Source organism: Pseudopipra pipra, chromosome 13, assembly GCF_036250125.1.
Source record: "Pseudopipra pipra isolate bDixPip1 chromosome 13, bDixPip1.hap1, whole genome shotgun sequence".
Lineage (NCBI taxonomy): Eukaryota > Metazoa > Chordata > Aves > Passeriformes > Pipridae > Pseudopipra > Pseudopipra pipra.
Genome location: NC_087561.1, coordinates 19,468,686 through 19,476,563, shown reverse-complemented (window position 1 = coordinate 19,476,563; position 7,878 = coordinate 19,468,686). Strand labels below are relative to the sequence as shown.

The 7,878-nt window shown below is 52.7% G+C and overlaps 1 long non-coding RNA gene across 1 annotated transcript; it reads right to left on the bottom strand.

Moving 5' to 3' along the window:
- Positions 1–5,313: 5,313 nt before the first annotated feature.
- LOC135421646 (uncharacterized) lies at positions 5,314–7,563 on the bottom strand. The gene is made up of 3 exons (XR_010434140.1): positions 6,779–7,563; positions 6,415–6,613; positions 5,314–5,424 (listed from the first exon to the last, which is right to left on the bottom strand). It is a non-coding gene; the product is annotated as an uncharacterized LOC135421646 (long non-coding RNA).
- Between the last annotated feature and the right edge of the window lie 315 nt (positions 7,564–7,878).

Here is a 7,878-nt window from a genome sequence, read left to right as displayed (position 1 = left end):
CTGCTGAGCCATGTTGGGGAAAGTGCAAAAGACCAAGGTGTTTCAACAGCTTAATTGAAGATAAGAAGCTGGAGAGGTATTCCAGGGTTTGCCATGCAAAGTGAAGTTGTACCAGGAAAGAAACCTTATCAGCAGAAGGTACATTTTACACCTACCAGAGTCCCCAGCCGTGAGGACAGAGCTGGAGCCTTCACCCAAAATGCACATGCACAGTTGGTCCAAGGGGTGGTGGGGTTTAGCCCATTTTGGGAAAGAGTGGAAGTTTGGGAGTTGCTGAGGTGTGTCTGTGCCTGCCCTCCAGGAGCTCTGGCTGCTTTCTGATCCACTCCAGCCCCTCTGGCATCGGCCCCAGGCAGGATTCTGCAGGGGAGAGAAAAGAGGGAAAAAGCAGGGTGTGTGCTGAGCCAGCTGGCACTGTGCCAGGTGCCAGGTGACCCAGGGGAGGTCATGGCCCAATGCAGGTGGCAGGTCCCTCCATGCCCTGGCTGTGTAGGAGCCTCTCCAGCCTCTCTGCCCATGGGCTGCTGCTGCTGGTGTCACCCCAGGGCGGGATGGACACAGTTGTAGCCTGATCACTGGTTTCTGCTGCTGGACCAGAGCTGAGCATTTAATCCCTGAAGCAGGAACAGGTATAAGAAAGCAAAATTAAGTTGGAGCAAAATTAAGTTACTCGGGTGGCTGAGTAACAGCAAGGTTTAGCTTTTTTTTTTTCCTTGGTCCAGCCTGTATCCAGAGTAATTGCAAAGAACATTTTGACAGTCATTCATCCTCCAAGGAAATTGGATTGTTTATGAATTATTAAAGGATTATTGTCCTTTGACAGTGCTGTAAACATGCAGGTGTTGCTGGTGGTGGTGCAGACAAACAGTCGTGTCCATCTGGCTCTGAGGCCTCTGCCTCAGCTTAACCAGCCCTGGGATGCAGGGTTGGGCTGATGAGTGTGAGCATCCTCACCTGGTGGAACAGCACTTGCTCCTTGGCCTTGTCCACTGTGGCTCTGGGAGCTCATTGGCACCATGGCAGCACTCATCTTTTGCCTGATCCCGTGGCAGCAAGACTTCAAGCATAAATATCTCATCTGAGGCACTTGTGCTCATCCTAAAGGTCACTGCCATGAATCAGGGGGATTACTTCTCCCTCCAGGCAACATGAAAACTCAGACAGGCCTCGAGAAATGCTTAAAGCTCATTCCACAGGGAAAGAGGAGCATTAATCAAGGCCAGAAGGATGTGGCAAATGCTGGCAGTGAAATTTATACTTTAAATTCTTTCCAGCATTGTGAAGATGGGGAATTCAGTAGCGGGCTCTCAAGGGCCCTGGCTGGTGGTGGGTTTTGCTGCTCTGTGATGGAGTGGGATCAGCAGAGACACAGCTGCTCCCCTCTCCACCTTCCCTTCTCCTGCTCAGCAAGGAAGGATCAGCTCCAGCTCTGTGAAGTGCCTCTGCTCAGCTGCTGCCCTGGGCTCGAGTGCTGCTTGAAAATTCTGGTGGCCATGGGAGGTATTTGTCAGCAGATGCTTCTCACTGCTGCTTTCAGAAATTGTATTATAAAGCACTGTAATGAAAAATGAATAGATAAAACCCTCCAAACACCACTCTGACAGCAAATGCCTGCTTTGGGTTTTTTTTCTCCAGCCTCTTTTTGGAGGAGGCATCCGAGACAGCAGTGATGGTGCAGAACTCTGCAAGGACCCAGATGCCAGCACTGAGCACATGGTGCCATGAAGGGTCCTTGCACCCTCCTGGCAGGGCAGCAGGAGCTCTTTGTTCAGCTCTCCAGAGAGATGTTTAATCACAGGGAACCCGTGCAAACCCCTAAAATTTCCCAGCAAGTACCTGGCTTTCTCCTTGCCAAAGAGAACATTCTTGATGAGAGGCCAATGACAGGAAGAAGTGAAGCTTAAGAGAAAAATTGATGTGTCAAAGGAAGATCTGTGACTTAGAGTAAGTCACAAGTCCTATGAGGAGTGGCTGTGGGGGCTCAGCCTGGAGAAGAGGAGGCTCAGGGGGGACCTTCTTGCTCTCTACAACTCCCTGACAGGAGGTTGGAGCCAAGTGGGGGTTGGTCTATTCTCCCAAGTAACAAGAAACAGGACAAGAGGAAATGCCTCAAGTCGCATCAGGGGAGATTTAGATTGAATATTATGAAAATATTCTTCACCAAAAGCATTGTCAAAGATTGGCAGAGGCTGCCCAGGGTAATGGTGGAGTCCCCATCCCCGGAAGGATTTAACAGCGTTGGCAACATGGGTTAGTGGTGGGCTTGGAAGTGCTGGGGAAACAGTTGGATTCAAAGGCCTCAGAGGGCTTTTCCTACCTTTCCATGATCCTATGATTCAATGTCCAAGATAATCACAGCAGGCATCAAGGACTTGAAGTTCAAAAATCCCTTGTCCTGCAGCCTTTGGCAGGCTCTGGGCAGACTTCAGGAAGAGGCACATCCCGGGACCCACACCCAGCATGGGAGAGCCACTGCATGGGAGAAACCTGTGAGCACCAGCTCCCTGTGACACAGGGTCAGCAAGGAAGAAAATCAGCCCAGGTGCTTCTTGCCTCTGGTTTATTGTCCTAGATCCCAACACTTGGTGTTGTTTGTGGGTTCAGGTCGGGGTTCAGTTTGCTCTTACCAGATATCAGTGCAGGGAGCTGTGGGGGGTCCTGCCCTCTCGCTCTGCCTCCCACTGTGGACACCTGTGTGGAACAGAGAATAGTGATGCAACAAGCTGTGGACACCTGTGTGGAACAGAGAATAGTGATGCAACAAGCTGTGGACAAGGATAAACCCTCGCTTTTCCAGCCCATCCAAGATGTTGGATGCGTGGCAACTCTCCCTCTGGGTCAGTTGTCAGTCTTGGGTACTTAGTGCTGCAAAGTTTCTTTAAATGCCTGCTGTCCTCTGAGACAAGGGATGTCCCTGCAGTGTTTGTGGCATCGTCCCTGCCTTGGGGCAGGGAGGGCACCACTGCCTTTGGCCCCTCGAAGGACCATTCAGCCTCACAGGGGCAAACCTGCTGTGGCTTCTGCTGCTTTACAGCTGAGCTCAGCACAGGGCAAGCTGCAACCTGTGGCATAAAACCCCCTTTCCATTCACAGCCCTGCCAGGAAGCTCATTAGTCTGTTTTCTCCTGGAACAGATCTGTGGTAGAGCCTGTGGGCTGTGCGAGCTCCAGTGGGTCAGTAGGGAGTAAATGACTTGGTGATGCTCCTGCTGAGCATCAGCTTCCCTGTCCATCTGGGTTTTTCCCATGTGGAAACTGAGGCAAAGTAATCAGTGAGCCTGGGATGAAGGAAAAGGAAGCAGAAACAGTGGATGAGCCCAGAACAGCCTGTCACTCCTGATAACAGATAAGCACTCAGTGAATTGATCCATAGGGAGAGGAAACTCTGTTAGGTCTGGGGTATAGTGGTCTAATTTTCTCAGCTCTGCTGAGACTGCTCTGACCCCAGAGGACCTGCTACCCTCTCTGTCCCTACCAATGCTGTCCAGGACCTCCCTGCAGGACCCATTCCTCACCTAGGTGCAGAATCTGGAACCAGTGGGTGTGGATTGGTGTCTGGGACCACACAGGTTGGGCACATGTCCAGCCACACCTGGGGCTGGGCACCCCATGTTGGGAGGGATGCAATAGGGTTTGGTCCACAGCCAGAGCCTCCTCCTCTCCTGCACCCTCTGCTCTGACCAACTCATCCCTGCACATCCAACACCCAAGTATCCAAAAAACCGCTGAGAAGGGAAATATTTTGGAATATCATTTTGGAAGTGGCTGTAGGAGAGGCTTCAGGGCATTGAGGGTGAGTGCAGTGGGGACATGGGCAGGGCTGGGAGCGCCGGGGGCTCAGTCCTGGCACTGCCACTTGTCCACCCACCAGCAGCACTGACAGCCACCTCTCCAAGAGGGTTCTCCAGTGCCAGCAGCTGCAGATGTGAGGGCAAAAGCCAAGCAGCACTCAGAGCTGATGGCTTTGCGTCTGGCTTCTGCTTCAAAGGAAATAATTAACAGGAATAATCAGCCAAGAGCAGGAGCACACCACAGGGTGGAGCATGGTTTATCAATGCCAGCTGATGCTGGACAAGGGGACATCTGCCTTCTCCAGGGGCAGCAATAGCAAAAAGCAGATGAATGTAGAAAAGCTCTGGAAAAGGAGAGAAAAGGAGGCTCCAGGCAGAACTTGGGGAGTTTTCTTCCACACCAGGCACTGGGCAGATTTTTCAAAAGAAGTTAAATAGTTCAGTGGTGGCCTGGCAGGGAAGCAACACTCTCATGTTCTGAATCCCCTTGCAGAGCAGGGATCAACTGCCCCAGTTCCTGGTGTGGTGACCAGAGCACCAAGAGGAAAAGTTTCCCTGTGGGATTGCTGCCTGTCCCCATCACTATGACCCCTGAAGCACAGCAGGGCCAGCTCTGGCACTCACTACTACTTGTCCCATTTGCTCTGCAGCACGTTGGCTTCTCCAGCTGCACTGGCCTTGCTGTGTGGTCATAAAATTCCTTCCCACCTGGGTGACATTTGCATCACCTACAAGGAAGCTGAAAAATCCTTATAAAGTGAAATGAAAGCACTTAAATCATTCCTGGGAGCTTGCAGGAGGGGCTCAGACACCACTGTTCCTTGCTGCCAGCCACACTGGGAGGTGGGCACACTCCCCACATCCCCCCCACGGGGGGACACTGGGTGCTGTCAGCAGGGCCCAGCCTCCTGCATGGGGACATGGAGCCTTCTGAGCCCAGCAGGGAGTGGCAGCCACTCTGACTCCTCAGCCTTGCCAGAAGACTTGCAGATGGATGTAAAGGCATTCAAGTTTAAATTTTTTATGGTGTCTGACAGTTTATTTTTTAATTAAAGCTGCTCTGGCACAGGAAGGGCTGGAGCTGTTGTTCCTGCACTGCCCTGGCAGATGTTCATGGTCATGTTTCACCCACAGGTTTGGGAAAAGGAGTAGGATGGCCTCTGGGGGCACAGCCTTTTCCTATTTATTTTAATAAAAATGCTCAGAGTGCCATCTGTACTAAGTCAATTTTCTAAGAAGTGAAGAAAATTCTCCAAGCTTTATCACCTCCAAAATGCCAGACACAACAAGTCATTAAAATACATCTTTACACTTACAAATGACATTACACATGGTGCATCCCTGGAACGGCCTTTCTAGTGCTTCTGGAGGGAAACAGGATGAAAAATCAGCCCAGGGCACGGGAGCTGCTGCTGCAGGTGAACACGTGTGAGCAAGTCCAAGGCTGAATGGTTTGGCTGCCCTCAGGCAGCAGGGAGCTGGCTGAGCGGGGTGGGTGCTGCGGGTGAGATGCTCCACATGCCCCTGGGCACGGCTGCTCCAGACCAAACCAGCAGCGAATGGGGAAGCTCCTGATGCAGCTCCCGGTGCAGAGGTTGCCGGTCAGATCCAGACAAAGCCAAGCTGACCCATTTCTGGGAAAGAGAAGCAGAAAAGCTCTTGGTTTGGAAGGACCAACACATGACAGAGGTGACTGCTGGAATGGTCCCTCCTTGCTTTGCCTTTCACACCAGCCCTGCTCTCAGCCAGTTTCTAAAACCAGGCATGAAAGAGACTTAATTACGTTAGCAAATGGCTCCCAGGAAATAATTGCCTCTTTATGGAAGTGACCTCATTAGGCAGCGTTAAATCGGGCAGTAAGGGAGCCATCTGGTGCCTCTGACATCACTGCACCAGCAAGGGATGCAGCCACGTCCGTGCTGCTGTTCCCAGGGTTCAGTTGGGGGTTGGTTTCTCTCCCTACAGCCTGATCCTGACCCACGTGTCCACGTCTGCACCAAAGGACACCCGAGTACCCAGTGCAGGCACAGGAAGGTCTGTGCCAGGGAAGTACAGGACTAATTTCTGGTCCAGGAGCTGTGAGCCCCACACAGACCTGCAGTTTTAACAGAGGGAAGATGGAACAGCACAGATGAAATCCCGGGCTGCCTAGGTTGGAAACACATCTAATAACCATGCAGCATAGCATAAATAGAGATAATTAATTACCTCTCACTGTATTATTTATTATTGCAGGGATTTATCATTTTCTATAATGGTTCATCATTTTCTACTTGATCCCTTCTGCAGCTCTTTGTCCCTGGTGCTGAGTCAACTTTCAGCCCTTGGCAAATGTCTCACCAGGGAAAAACAGTCCTGCAAAGCTGCTATGAAGCTCTTTGATGCTCAGCGTGCCAGCAGGTCATCCTGTTTCTGAGCTGGGGGAACGAGCAGCCTTCATTTTTCGGGAAGGTAATTGGTGATTGTGCCCAGCCGTGCTGGGTGATACACAGGGCTGGACGTGCTACACCTTCACCTGCAAATGGTCCTCAGAGAGTTAAAAGAGGGGATGCACCTTGGGGTCAGAAAGAGCCCAGACACCTTCCTCCAGAAATCTGAACATACATTTGTGGAAAAGTTGTTACCTGGGAAGCTCGAGGTGGAGGGTGGCAGTGGGATGAGCCAGGGCTGCAGGATGAGCTGGGGCTGCAGCATGAGCCAGGGCTGTGGGATGAGCCAAGCCTTGTCCTTAGCTGGAGGCAGGATGCAGCAGATACAGCAAATCGAGGGTCTTCCTGTGAAACCCCACTGCCTGGCTGCCCACTCTGTAAGCAGCTCAGAAACCTGCAGAAAGCAGAGATGGGAATTAGGGAGCAGCAGTGCCCAAGTGTGAGCCTGAAGACACACAGCTGGAAGGTGACTCCTGCTTTTCCCCATCTCCCATCGCTGAGGTTGAAATCAGCTGTGATTATATTCTATCAGAGAGAACAGCAATATTTTCCGTATTACCTGCCCAGCAGCTGCTGTGAGCAACGCCCGGGGCTGGGAGCACTCTCCTTTCAAGACAATAAATGCCATTTACAGCGCCCATCGCCGGGGACAGCCGATGTTTGCAGTTTCCCAGCTCAAAACTTCTCCAGTCCCAGCATCCGCAGCAGGATCCAGCTGGTCCCTGTCCCTCATGGCCCCACGGGGAGCACCTGGCAAGTGGCTCCTGGCTGAGGGCAGCCAAATCTGGGGTGCCCCGGGCTCAGCCCACCTCAGCCCCCACGGCAGCAAGGCAGCCAAGCCAGTCACTCTGCACTTAAAAAGACACTTTTAAGTTCGGATACAGCGGGGAAAGCCTTTTCCAGCCAGCTAGGAATAAAATGGGTGATTTAATGATTATTTTTCTCCAGGTATGTTATGTCCCTGCGAGCCACAGGTGCCGATGTCGGGGCTGATGGCTCGTCCTTCTCGCTCCCGAAGCACCGTGTGAGGAGAGGGGAATCGGAAGGGACGCATCGCCGGGGAGCTGCTGTGGCCCCTGCACGGCGAACCAGCAGGGAGCAAGGCACAAAGGATGCTGGAAACAACCTCGGGCTCTGAGCGTTGTTCTGCAGGATGCAATAGCCAGGCTTTCTGGCAAGAAAAGGGGTGGCTCCAAGAGCCTCAATTTTTCCAGCGAGCTCCGGAAAGCGGCAGCGCTGCGAGCGATTGCCATCTAGAGGCTTTGGGGGAAGCAGAGCCCTCAGCCCCAAAAACGCAGCCCGAGCCGTCAGCCCCCGGCCAGACTGGCACGGGTGACACGGGTGGCTCCTCCAAGGCTGGAGGGGGCCGTGATGTCCCGTGACACCCTCCCCGAGCACCGAGCGCTGGGATGGGGCGAGGAGACTCCAGAGTCGGGTTGTGCCGGGTCAGACGAGGAAAGAAAGGATGACTGTGGCAGGGTTTGGCAGCCCCTAGGACAGAATTATGCAATGTTAAGGGTTGGAAGGGACCTTAAAGGTCATCTCGTTCCACCCCGGTGCTGTGGGCAGGAACACCTTCCACTAGACCAGGTTGCTCCAAGCCCTGTCCAACCTGGCCTTGGGCAATTGCAGGGATGGGGCAGTGTTGGAATAGGTGCA